This window comes from Schistocerca gregaria, chromosome 3 (genome assembly GCF_023897955.1).
Source record: "Schistocerca gregaria isolate iqSchGreg1 chromosome 3, iqSchGreg1.2, whole genome shotgun sequence".
Classification (NCBI taxonomy): domain Eukaryota; kingdom Metazoa; phylum Arthropoda; class Insecta; order Orthoptera; family Acrididae; genus Schistocerca; species Schistocerca gregaria.
In genome coordinates, this window is record NC_064922.1 from 114,412,373 (window position 1) to 114,426,596 (window position 14,224).

General features: G+C 44.4%; 1 protein-coding gene across 1 annotated transcript in view; it reads right to left on the bottom strand.

The window, feature by feature from the left end:
• LOC126355274 (arylsulfatase B-like) overlaps positions 1-14,224 on the bottom strand; it is a 77,969-nt gene that overhangs the window by 34,515 nt on the left and 29,230 nt on the right. The gene's annotated exons all lie outside the window — the stretch shown is intronic.

The following is a 14,224-nucleotide window of genomic DNA, read 5'->3' on the forward strand; positions in this document are numbered from 1 at the left end:
CATGTAGCACTGTTTCAAAGGAGCGAAGTACAAATCCATCTGTTGGAACAGCTAACCATAGCAAACTTTGACTGAAAGTAATATTTTCAGTTCCACAGATATAAAAATAGATGTTCCCGGTGCTTGAGTTGCGACGGTAGGCAAATGTACGCAGTACAGATACCTCTCAAGAAAGAAAGAGTCACAGTATCAGAACGTCTTTTTTTATAAATGAAGCACTGGATGTACCTTTACGTACGTGTGTTTATATATGTAAAAGGAAGGGAAAAAATTGCAACACCAAGAAGAATTGAAACATAAATGATGCTTGGTAGGGGTGTTTCTACATCTAAAAGATGATTAACACTTAGCACCAATCGCATGAGGTTGGCGCTAGTAGAACCACTATGAAGATCCAAATCAGGTTTGCACAGTCGTTGGAGTTAGTTGTCTTTGAGATTGTACGTGATGAGCTGATGTTCGTCAAGAATGCCTTTAATGCGACAACACGGCATTACCAACACCTCAGTGAGTTTGAAAGAGGTCGTGAAATACGGCTACCAGAAGCTGTATCTTCCTTATGGGATACTGCGGAAAATATTGGCAGGAATTTTGCCACTGTACATGACTAGTCGCAGCTATGGTCACGTGAAAGTACGGTCACGAGAATACTGGACTCCGGATGACCACGTGGCACTACCCAGAGAGAAGATCACCGTGTTCGTCATATGGCTCTGGCCCATCGTACCTGCAGCAGCAATTTAAGCAGTAGTTGACACCACAGTAACACAGCGAACTGGTACAAATCGGCCACTGCAAGAAGAACAGATGCCTTGTAGCGTACATTCCACTGACCACAAAACACCACCATTTGCGACTTCAGTTATGTCAAGCGAGAGCTCTTTCGACGGCAGGGTGGAAGTCTGTTGAAAGCTGGCTCTGCCACGGTGCCACTGCTGCCCTGGTGTAGGTTAGGAGGCCAGCTGACGGCCTGCAGTGAACTTGTCTGCGTGCTAGACGCACTGGTCCTATATGGCCTGGGTGTTATTTCCTATGACGGTAGGAGTACTCTCGTGGGTTGTCCCACGCACCCTAGTTGCAAACTGTATGACAGTCTAGTGAGTCGACCTGTTGTGTTGCTGTTCATGTACAGAACTCGAGAAGGTGTTTTCCAAAAATATTTTGCTCGTATACATTCCGATGTGTGTAACACAACAAGGTCTATAGAGTGACGACATGTGGCCTTGGTACTCGATCACCATATATCTCTACAATAATCGAGCACATGTGGGATATCATCGGTCGACAATTCCAACGTCATCCACAAACAGTATACAGTGTTCCTCCATTGACGGACCAAGAGTAACAGGTATGGAACTCCATCCCACAAACTTAGAACCGATACCTGCATAGCGCAATGCATGCACGTCTGTATGCTTGCACTGTACATTCTGGCGGCTACATCGGCTATTAATGTACCAGAATGTCACATTTTCAATGGATTATCTCGCTCTTACATTAACCTGTGATCTTGTAATGTTAATCACATGGATATGTTACCTAGGCAAATGTACTCCAGAAATTCCATTGCTCTACATTAATTGTTTTTTGGTGCTACGACTCTGCTTTCCGTCAGTTTATACTGAAAAGGTGTTCGTCAATTCCGGTTACCAACTCTTAACTCTTTTAGAGGAGAGTCAACACGTTCTACGACAGTTTTGGTTCAGATATTTAACTCTTAGGTAAAAAGACGTGGACTAGTAGAAATCCTTGGGTAACAGAAGAAATATTGAATGTAATTGATGAAAGGAGAAAATATAAAAATGCAGTAAATGAGGCAGGCAAAAAGGAATACAAACGTCTCAGAAATGAGATCGACGGGAAGTGCAAAATGGCTAAGCAGGGATGGTTAAAGGACAAATGTAAGGATGTAGAGGCTTATCTCTCTAGGGGTAAGATAGATACTGCCTACAGGAAAATTAAAGAGACCTTTGGAGAAAAGAGGAAGACTTGTATGAATATCAAGAGCTCAGATGGAAACCCAGTTCTAAGCAAAGAAGGGAAAGCAGAAAGGTGGAAGGAGTATATAGGGCGACTATACAAGGGCGATGTACTTGAGGACAATATTATGGAAATGGAAGAGGATGTAGATGAAAATGAAATGGGAGATACGATACTGCGTGAATAGTTTCACAGAGCACTAAAAGACCTGAGTCGAAACAAGGCCTCCGGAGTAGACAACATTCCATTGGAACTACTGACGGCCTTGGGAGAGCCAGTCCTGACGAAACTGTACCATCTGGTGAGCAAGATCTATGATACAGGCGAAAACACCCTCAGACTTCAAGAAGAATATAATAATTCCAATCTAAAAGAAAGCAGGTGTTGACATATGTGAAAATTACCGAACTATCAGGTTAAAAAGCCACAGATGCAAAATACTAACTCGAATTCTTTACAGACGAATGGAAAAACTAGTAGAAGCCGACCTCGGGGAAGATCAGTTTGGATTCCGTAGAAATACTGGTACACGTAAGGCTATACTGACGTTACCACTTTTCTTAGAAGAAAGATTAAGGAAAAACATAAATCATCAGACATAGTAGGAAACGTAGATACGAGCTTTTTTTCTTGTTACCTTGTAACACAATTATCGTTGTTACCTATGTTTGACTTGTCTAACTTCTTTGTCTACTCTTATTTAATGTAACTTGTGTATCGACAGGATCTTTGAAGTAACATCTATGTAGATGGTTTATTTATTATTTATGTAAATGTAATTAATCTGTGGATGCAATTTTAAAACTAAAGTACTGTAAAAGTATGGAAATGTTAAAACGTTACTTGTAATCCTGGCTTATGCAAACAGAAAGTATTTACATAATCATATGAAACTTGGAGGGAAGTCCTTCCACAACGAAACTGGCTTGGTGGGAATATAAAATGTGGATATGGTGGTCGAACTCCAAAGCTCCTTTGTAACAAGGGTCAGTCAGTGGCCAATAGGAAATGTGTTCGCACCTTTTGTACTGAACGAGGCAAGAAGAACTGCAAAATTATTCTTTATAGCCTTGGAAGTGGAAGAAATAGTCTCATTATTCATAGCATTCATTATTTAGCTCTGGAATACGAAAATACGACATGAGCTAGAGATTTTTCATAGCTTGTTATACAGAAAGAGCCATGGATATTTTTGGCATCCTCTTTGAATAACCACAGGAGATCGACACTACAGTCAACTATCTCTCACAGAATTAGTTGAGTACTGTATAACGGCATGGACCAGTTATGTGTTTTATTAATCAGTAACAAGTTTATGTGGGGAATCTGTATTTTACCCTTAGTAATTTGCCTACAGAGTGTCTTATTCCCACTGCTGCAATAATCTGAGTCTCCTCTTTTATTGAACTGAAAAATAATTACCTTCCTTAACAAAATCTAATAACTTTTGAGGAGTAGTAAATTTCATAATTTTTCAGTCTGCCTAAGTTTCGAAGTATTCCATGTATTTTTTCATAAAAGTATAGTTAAAGTCTTACTATAACGAAACTGTAAAGAAAAGATTTGAAGTATTCAATTTAAAGACTGCGTTTGCAGGTATCTTAGTATAGTATTACAATTATCTGCAAAAAACTGGGATAATTCATAATAGCTACTGGCTAGGGTGAGATCAAAGGATTAATTATTGTGCAGGTTTAGAAGTAACAGTGTTTCCATTTTCATGTTATACTGTGTGCTGATACTAACGTGTACAGCTACATGCGAGTCTACTGATAGATATAATTCTGGGTCCCTATGCTAATTTTTGGAACCCGATTTGAATGTCATATTACAACTACAGCATTACTGACGTGCATTTGCCAGTTCTCTAATATTTGTGAAGTATAATAAGCAAGTAACTACAGGTCTGCAAACAGAACTAGACACAGATATATCATGTCCCATTTGAGACAAACAGTATGGAGAAGTGAATGCTGCTTAAGGATACAAATAATATTCAGTAAAATTAATATAGTTATCTGAAAACCATACAACTGACCGTATTTTCCAATAATTCAGCAGATAGCAAAATCTCATGTCCAGGTTAATAGTGCTCAATCACAAGAAAACATTTTTTACTTGTAAAGACCATTAGTTTGCTGCATTGTTATACAGATAATAGATGTTACTGGGAGACAGTGGTTTCAGAAATGTTTAATATTCCAGCTGTGACGTTCATGGATAACTACTGTTACATCACTTGCTAATGTGTACTACAGTCTTCTATCTTATTTGAAAAACAGAATTTCAGGGTATTTATAGTCAGTTCAAATAGTGAACATTCTCTACGAACAGTTTTAGTACTGGATACAACTTTACAAAATTAGGTTGGAGCTGTTCTCTTTTAAGTTATAACGTTTACTTAAAACTGATAAAATCTTGGTTCAAATCCCGTTAGTTCTACTATTGTTGTTCCTTCGAGGAACGAAAACAGTACTTCACCTTTTCATCACCCACAGTCTCGTACATACACTCCTGGAAATGGAAAAAAGAACACATTGACACCGGTGTTTCAGACCCACCATACTTGCTCCGGACATTGCGAGAGGGCTGTACAAGCAATGATCACACGCACGGCACAGCGGACACACCAGCAACCGCGGTGTTGGCCGTCGAATGGAGCTAGCTGCGCAGCATTTGTGCACCGCCGCCGTCAGTGTCAGCCAGTTTGCCGTGGCATACGGAGCTCCATCACAGTCTTTAAAACTGGTAGCATGCCGCGACAGCGTGGACGTGAACCGTATGTGCAGTGGACGGACTTTGAGCGAGGGCGTATAGTGGGCATGCGGGAGACCGGGTGGACGTACCGCCGAATTGCTCAACACGTGGGGTGTGAGGCCTCCACAGTACATCGATGTTTTCGCCAGTGGTCGGCGGAAGGTGCACGTGCCCGTCGACCTGTGACCGGACCGCAGCGACGCACGGATGCACGCCAAGACCGTAGGATCCTATGCAGTGCCGTAGGGCACCGCACCGCCACTTCCCAGCAAATTAGGGACACTGTTGCTCCTGGGGTATCGGCGAGGACCATTCGCAACCGTCTCCATGAAGCTGGGCTACGGTCCCGCACACCGTTAGGCCGTCTTCCGCTCACGCCCCAACATCGTGCAGCCCGCCTCCAGTGGTGTCGCGACAGGCATGAATGGAGGGACGAAAAGAGACGTGTCGTCTTCAGCGATGAGAGTCGCTTCTGCCTTGGTGCCAATGATGGTCGTATGCGTGTTTGGCGCCGTGCAGGTGAGCGCCACAATCAGGACTCCATACGACCGAGGCACACAGGGCCAACACCCGGCATCATGGAGTGGGGAGCGATCTCCTACACTGGCCGTACACCTCTGGTGATCGTCGAGGGGACACTGAATAGTGCACGGTACATCCAAACCGTCATCGAACCCATCGTTCTACCATTCCTAGAACGGCAAGGGAACTTGCTGTTCCAACAGGACAATGCACGTCCGCATGTATCCCGTGCCACCCAACGTGCTCTAGAAGGTGTAAGTCAACTACCCTGGCCAGCAAGATCTCCGGATCTGTCCCCCATTGAGCATGTTTGGGACTGGATGAAGCGTCGTGTCACGCGGTCTGCACGTCCAGCACGAACGCTGGTCCAACTGAGGCGCCAGGTGGAAATGGCATGGCAAGCCGTTCCACAGGCCTACATTCAGCATCTCTACGATCGTCTCCATGGGAGAATAGCAGCCTGCATTGCTGCGAAAGGTGGATATACACTGTACTAGTGTCGACATTGTGCATGCTCTGTTGCCTGTGTCTATGTGCCTGTGGTTCCGTCAGTGTGATCAAGTGATGTATCTGACCCCAGGAATGTGTCAATAAAGTTTCCCCTTCCTGGGACAGTGAATTCACGGTGTTATTATTTCAATTTCCAGGAGTGTATTTCAATTCTTCCACGGGAATAACATTATTGTTCTATTGTCAATTGATTGGTAGCCGGTAGCGTTATAACCTGTGAATACTGCAGCTTCTCGCAGTGACAGAACAAGAAATAAATGAAGTTTAACAATTACATTTGAAAACCGTAAAATCGAGACAATTTATTTTAAATGAGGTGCTATGCTTTATTTCTGTTTAGAGTAAAATTAATGAAGGTACTCTTCTGAAATGCTGAAGCTAATAAGATGGTTTCCGAATGAGTTTTATTCACAATAATTTGTCGAACACTGTGTTGTGTGTTGCCACACATTGGTTAAAATGGCTCTGAGCACTATGGGACATAACTGCTGTGGTCATCAGCTTAGAACTACTAAAACATAACTAACCTAAGGACATCACACACATCCATTCCCGAGGCTGGATTCGAAGCTGCGACCGTAGCGGTCGCGAGGTTCCAGACTGTAGCGCCTAGAACCGCTCGGCCACTCCTGCCGGCTGCCACACATTGGGCTCTGTTGTTATAGTATTTGTTCTCTTGACCTGTGGACGAAATATTTATTCTATTGTAAGAGGAAGTATTTGCCTAATTATGTTTACGCTTGGTGGTATGATATGGATCAGGTTGAGGCAACCAGCGGAAGACCTCGTCCAGTCAGCCTTTGGCCGCTGTAGATTGGGATCCTGCCCGTGAAGATTGTTTGTAAGACTACGAGTGTCTGCCGTAGCTCCACAGTGGATATTTTATAATGACTGCCACTCGTATCAATTGACAGCAATAATGTGAAATTTCGTTGACAAACAATATCTTTATTTACACAGCTGTGTACTTGTTGGGAGCGTACAGGCATGTAAGTGTAACAAGATTTTATAAAAGTCAACTGCAGTTCCAAAAGAAAAGTAATAAGATGGATTTTAAATGAATGTAACGCTGAGGTGACAAAAATCATGGGGTATCGATATATACGTCTACAGATGGCGGTATTATCACGCACACAAGGTGTAAATGGGCAGTGCTTCAGCGGAACTGATATTTGTATTCGGTGACTCACGTGAAAAAATTTCCGGCATAATTATAGCCGCACGGCGGAAATTAACAACCTTTGAACATGGAATGGTAGTTGGAACTAGAAGCTTGGTACTTCCAGTTCCGAAATCGTCAGGGAATTCAGTATTCCGAGATCCATAGAGCCAAGAATGTGGCGAAAATGCCAAATTTCTAGCATTTCCTCTCACCACGGACAACGCAGTGGACAACGGCCTTCACTTAACGACCGAGAGCACCGGCGTTTGCGTAGAGTTGACATTGCTAACAGAAAAGCAACACTGCGTAAAATAACCGCAGAAAACAAAGTGGGACTTAGGAAGAACGTATCCGGGCTGTCGCCGCAGACGACCGACGTGATTCCTTTTGCCAAGAGCACGATATCGCGTGGAGCACCTCTCCTGGGATCGTGAGGATATCGGCTGGACCCTAGACGACTGGAAAACCGCGGCCTGGTCAGAGGAGTCCCGAGTTCAATTGGTGAGAACTGATGGTAGAGTTCGAATGTTGAGCCATTAACTCGAATCTTCCACTCCCCCTAGAGTGTAGGGTTGCATAGTTGTTGGTATGGCGGAGTGGACGAAACAGCGGGGAAGAAATTGGCCGTGCCCTTTCAAAGAAACCAACCACAAATTTGTCTGAGGGGTTTTAGGGAAATCGTGGTGGCCAGAAGCGGATTTGAAATGTCGTCCTCTCGAAGCAAGTCCTGTGAGGTTATCACTGCGCCACCTCGCTCGGTCGCGAGTTGTCAACCAGGTACTGTGCAAGTTGGTGGTCGCTCCATAATGCTGTTGGCTGTATTTACATGGAAATAGTTATGTTCTGCTACTTGGAGACCATTTGCAGCACTTTATAGACCTCATGTTCCCAAACGATAGAAGTTTGATGGACAACAAAACACCAAGTCACCGGGTCGTCATTGTTTTCGACTAGTTTGAAGAACAGTCCGGACAGTTCGACGGAATGATTTGGCAGTCCAGAACGTCCGAAACGAATCGTATTGAACGTTTACGGGAGGTCAGTTCACGCACAAAATCCTGCACCGACAATACTTTCGCATCTCTATTTCAGCATGGGACTGTCATCGACTTGTTGAATCCATGATACATCGAACTGCTGGACTATGCAGAATTAAAGGAGGTCCGACGCAATATTAGGATGTTTTCTATTGCTTTTGTCGCCTGAGTGTAGTATGTTCTAATTTTACAATGATGTCAGTAGTATGTTGCTCTTTCTTAACCGTTTGTTAGACACGAAGAAATGATCTGGAAAATTCTAATACGTATATAATCAGGTATTCAAATGGCTCTCTTTGACAGTAGCCATAAATCTATATACGGTCACTTAGAGGAAAGGATCTGTGACTCCCCAATGACATAAAAATTAACTTTTAAATTTACTCAAGTAGAGGTCAATAGGTCAAATCTCCGAAAGATTTCAAAATGCTTCGACTGATCGATTCATCCAGCTACTAACTGATCCATCTGACGAAAATATACCACTGAGTCCTCATTTTTCCTGAGGCCACCGCTGCTAGGCAGTTGTGTTCATTCTCCTCCACTCTATGATTTAGAACGCTGAACTTTCCATGATAACGTCAATTTCTTTCAGGAGGATGGGGAGGGGAGAGTGAATTTGCGATCCCATTCAGGCCTCGATCGACAGGGGGTAACCAGTCCTGTCATTCTTCGTACAGGTTCTCAAACTTTCCAGTCTTGCGCTGCATACTCCGTGGGTAGCGGCTGGCGTATAACATACACTATGTGATGAAAAGTATCCGGACACCCCCAGACACGTATGTTTTTCATATTAGGTGCATTGTTCTGACACCTGCTGCCAGGTAATCCATATCAGCGAGTAGTCATTAGACATCGTGAGAGAGCAGAATGGGGCGCTCCGTTTAACTCACGTACTTCCAACGTGGTCAGGTGATTAGGTGTCACTTGTGTCATACGCCTGTACAAGAGATTTGCATTCTCCTAAACATTTCTAGGTCCACTGTTCCCGATGCGACAATGAAGTGGAAATGTGAATAGACAGGTACAGCACAAAAGCGTACAGGTCGACCTCGTGTGTTGACCAAGACCGCCTACAATTGAAGATTGTCGTAATGTGTAATAGGTAGACATCTATCTAGACCGTCACGCAGAAGTTCCAGACAGCATCAGGATCCACTGAAAGTAGTGACAAGTAGGCGGCAGGTGAGAAAACTTGGATTTCATGGTTGAGCGGCTGCTCATAAGTCACACATCACGCCGGTAAAAGCCAAACAACGCCTCGCTCGGAGTAAAGAGCGTAAACTATGGCCAATTGGACAGTAGAATAACGTTGTGTGGAGTGACGAATCACTGCAGGGTGTGGGTATGGCGAACTCCCGGTAAACGTCATCTGGCAGCGCGTTTAGTGCCAACATTAAAATTCAGGGGTGGTGGTGTTATAGTGTGGTCGTGTTTGATGGAGGGGGCTAGCACCCCCTGTTGTTTTGCGTGGCACTATCACAACACTGGCATACTATGTTGTTTAATCACTTTCTGCTTCCGATTGTTGAAGAGAAATTCGGGAATGGCGATTGCATCTTTCAACACAATCGATGACCTGCTCATAATGCACGGCCTGTGGCGGCGTGCTTACACGACAATAACATCCCTGTAATGGACTGGCCTGCACAGAGTCCTAACCTGAATCCTATAGAACACCTTTGGGATGTTTTGGAACGCCGACTTCGTGCCAAGCCTCACCTACTGACATCGATACCTCTACTCAGTGCAGCACTCCGTGAAGAATAGCCTGCCGTGACCCACGAAACCTTCCAGCACCCGATTGAACGTATGCCTGCGAGACTAGACGCTGTCATCAAGGCTAAGTGTGGGCCAAAATCATACTGAATTTCAGCATAACTGATGGAGGCCGCCATGAACTTTAAGTCATCTTCAGTCAGGTGTCCGGTTACTTTTGATCACATAGCGTAGGACCATCCACGTCGTTCTCACGCTCTCACCTGTTGTGGCGCTTCCCACCGTTGCCTGCTCGTTTCCTAGCAACTTACACGTCGGATTTTCTTGTAAAAACGTAGAAAACTCGTTCAGGTGTCTCCCTGCATTCCTGAGCTCTCACGAAAGATGGACGCCTACAACATGGCCACTCGTTTATTACAAGAATGTCTGTAAGCCTTAACTCAAGTACCTTAGATGCTCGTATTTCGGTGGAGTCCCCTAGCCGTCAGTCAATCTCTAAAAGGGCAATTCTTTAAGAGCAAAAAATGGTTCATATGGCTCTGAGCACTATGGGACTTAACATCTATGGTCATCAGTCCCCTAGAACTTAGAACTACTTAAACCTAACTAACCTAAGGACATCACACAACACCCAGCCATCACGAGGCAGAGAAAATCCCTGACCCAGGCGGGAATCGAACTCGGGAACCCGGGCGTGGGAAGCGAGAACGCTACCGCACGTCCACGAGATGCGGGCCTTTAAGAGCAAATTAAACCGTATTCCTCTATATTCCTCTATATTTTTTAAAAAAAATAAAGTTTCATTTCCTTCGTCCCGGGTACCTGGCTGACAATTGTTTGCATATTAACTTAACGTGTGCCACTTCAGTCTCTATTTCTGTACAAGTTACAGCCTTTCTTCTTTCCATCGGAAGTTCGCTTGAAGTGCTCTACAGAGGCACACAAAACAGTTCATTGTGGCAGTAGTTGCGCACCGTAAGTTGCGGATCCATAAGGTACATTGCAAGAGTACACATGGTCCAGGCTCATTGTCACCAGCGCCTATGTTCGTGCATTAACTACTCCAGAGACGAGGTGGCAGCAGTCGCAGTGGAGGTATACAAAGCATGCCTGATGGACGTGGATAACAGTCGAGTCATTATGATAATGCGGAAACGAAGCGATTTAGCTGACGTCCAATGGGCCAAGCGAAATGACTCTTTATACTATCAGCGAACCGCGTGGTTTAATTACACTGTGAATTGCAAAATTACGCTATCGAAAATGGGCGCCTGCTCATCTGTGGTGCACAATGAACCATCGAGGACAGAGGGTGAAAGACGGCTGTGTAGATTACGAATGAAGAGACGTGCAACTGTTGAGAAAGTGACCGCCCAGATGAACTAAGGGGCTACCAACAGTGTCTCCTCTACGCCCTTTCCGCTAATGTTGCTGCGTATGAGCCTCCGCAGCGGGTGCCTGTTTCACGCACCTATACAGACCGCTGTTTGTCGGCGACGAAGGCTGGTGTTCGTATGCTAATACCGCAATTTCAGTACTCACTGAGTGGTGATAGATGAACTTTTAAGATAAATCACGATTTATGCCGCACCAGACAGATGGCCGTTGGCGCAAATGAAGTAAGACCTTAAAGCAAAAGGGCCAGGCCAGAGAAGTGAGCATTATGGTCTGGGAAATGATTTGGTCTCATTTCGTGGGTGATCTCGGCATTCTGGAAGGTACAATGGATCAAGAAAAGTATCCATCTTACGTTGGTGGCCACGTCGTCCCCTACATACATTTCGTTTTTCCAGCTGGACAATGTGTCACTTGGGTCGGACTCCACGTTTGTGGTTCAAAGAGCACAAAGATAAGTTATGCCTACTCGCGCATCCACCTAACTCCCCGATTTCAGAAAAATAGTGAATTTGTGGGACAACCTGCATCGGGCTGCTGGCGCTATGGATGCTGAACCATCGAGCCTCGAATCGGCATGACTACTCATTGGCATAAGTACCTTTCAGAACCTCACTGATTCCTTCCCTGCAAGTCTCTCAGCAGTCGCTGCTGCAAAATATTGTTATTCAGGCATTTCACAAGTGGTCACGTTAAAGTGACTGCTCAGTTAATAGATTCCGAAAGGCGTCAACCAATCCAAGTTTGATATAAATTTGTGCTTTTATAATGTCGTGTTTTGATGAAGGAGGCAAACATCTATTGTTTGCCTGCGTTTTCTAACATTTTTACATGCTAGGAGCCGAAGCTGAGTTTGTCTCATCATCATTTTTACAATATACAGTACGTTATGTACCTATAATACGGTGTATAACTGTAACCATCCGTCCAAAACAAGGATGATCGCTAGACTGAATGAATGTGGGTGAAGTTACAACACATGTGACTCGGTGAATTCAGGTGGAAACTCTTGGTTTCACTTTCGGGTAGCAGCTTTTGAAAAGCGCTTGGATGTGATATTATTCGAGGCCAGACAGTCGCGTCACCGGTCAGCCCAACCATTTTAAACAAGCGGCGATAGATTGCTTCTTCCGGACCCACCCGTTAGGGACGCCGTAATCGAATTTTGGGCGTCAGACCGAGTGGAGAATCCTGAGGCGCACGAACCAAGTGCTCTCTCTCTCAAGTCTTCTTATTGGAGACCATTAGCAAATTCATCCAGTTGATTGGTCTCTGCATCCCCTCCAAGTTTGTTCGGTGTCATACCTAGTAGGCATGGCAGATTTGATTTTAGATTGAAGTTATGGGGTGGTGAGGAGACGTTCGCAGCATGTAGTCGCTGCTCCGTGGTCACGTGAATATCGTGTGCAGCTTCTGTGCTCACTTGAACGGTGGTTTTCGACAGGAGTTAGTCCACTTTGGACTTAAGATTCCGTGTAACAATTTACCTCTGTCGTTTGGAGCACCGCGGGAGTATCGCGTATGATATTTAGACTAACTTTTACAGTGTTATTTAATCATCCATGTTTCATTCAGTGCACCGTGTAGCCACTTAACTTGCTTGATTCTCTCCAGTGCGAGTCGCAAGTCGGCTTTGTCGATTCAGTCACAACTGGAAAATGGTGAACTTTGCTATCCACTTCTCTGTGAGTTTGAATATTTGTGTGTTGCGTTCCTTAACCAGCAACATCTTTGCTGAATTAATAAGGTCGTTATGTTATTATGGTTTGCTTCTAAGGATTGCAAGAAGCTACTATAATATTAGGATTTTGCACAGCGTGTAGGGGAATAATAACAGATATTTGTATAGTGTGGTCTTTTTTCTGTGTGAAAGAGCCTTCCCACAAGAATTTCACAAACTTTATAGTCTGATGTTTCCTGAATGGACATGTTGGCTTGCTCTTGCCACATGTATTTGGAGGTACTAATCAACCTAAAAACATACAACTTGTAAAACTTGAACTATTAGTCTGCAGAACACGTAAATACTGACGTAATGTTGCTCAGTATACCGTCCTTAGTCGCTCGTTACACTCCGTATGTGCCCCATGTTAAATATACCGCGTCATCCAAAGTCAGTATAAATTTGAAAACTTAACAAACCACGGAATTATGTAGATAGAGAGGTAAAAATTGACACATATGCTTGGAATGAAATGGAGTTTGATTAGAACCAAACAAAAAACGAAGTTCACAGAATGTCCGACGGATGGCGCTGGACAGCAAAACGTCAGTGACTGCGCATGACAATCGTGTGCTAAAGGAGCTGTAATGAGAGAGAGAATCAGATGCGCCAGCAGTCGCAGCATGTTGACGTTACCTGAAAAGGTGCTTTTAGTGAAGCTGTATTATCAGAATGGGGAATGTGCTAGTTCAGCCTTACGATCCTATCGTCGTAGGAAGGGGATTAGAACGGGTAAAGGTCCGTTGACAAATGCAGCTGTGGCGAGAATGATTTCCAAGTTCGAAGCCACGGGTTGTTTAGACGATACCCTGTAGAGGCCGACAGAGCACAAGGTGTAATTCTGCCCACACAGTTCCGGAACAAATGGAGACTGTAGCGGGATCGTCTATGCACGGGGAAGTCAGCGCTCATGCAGTCGCACGTCGCACCGACATTCCATGCACAACTGTTTGGTTGGCACTTAGAAGTACCCTCCGATGCTATCCGTACAAAATCCATCGGCATCATGAAATGTTACCTGGCGAATTATTCAAGCAGAGGGCATTTGTGGTGTGGACGTTTCTAAAGATGGCGGAAGATGACGATTGGTTGAGTAACGTGCTGTGGACCGATGAAGCTCATTTCACGCTCCGAGGGTCTGTCAACGCCCACAACTGCTGAATTTGGGCTACCGCAAAAATCCTAGAACTGTTGTGGAAACTCCATTGCACGTCCGGAAAGTCACGGTACACGGTATTGGTTGGATTTACTACATCAACCGTTATTTTCTTCGAAGAAATGCGTGATTATGGTTTTGTAACTACTACCGCGACGGGTGAGAGGTACGCCGATATGTTACAGAATCGCGTCATCCCCAGCCATACAATGTTTATGCAGGATGGCGCTCCACCCCATATTGCTAGACGCGTGAAGGATCTC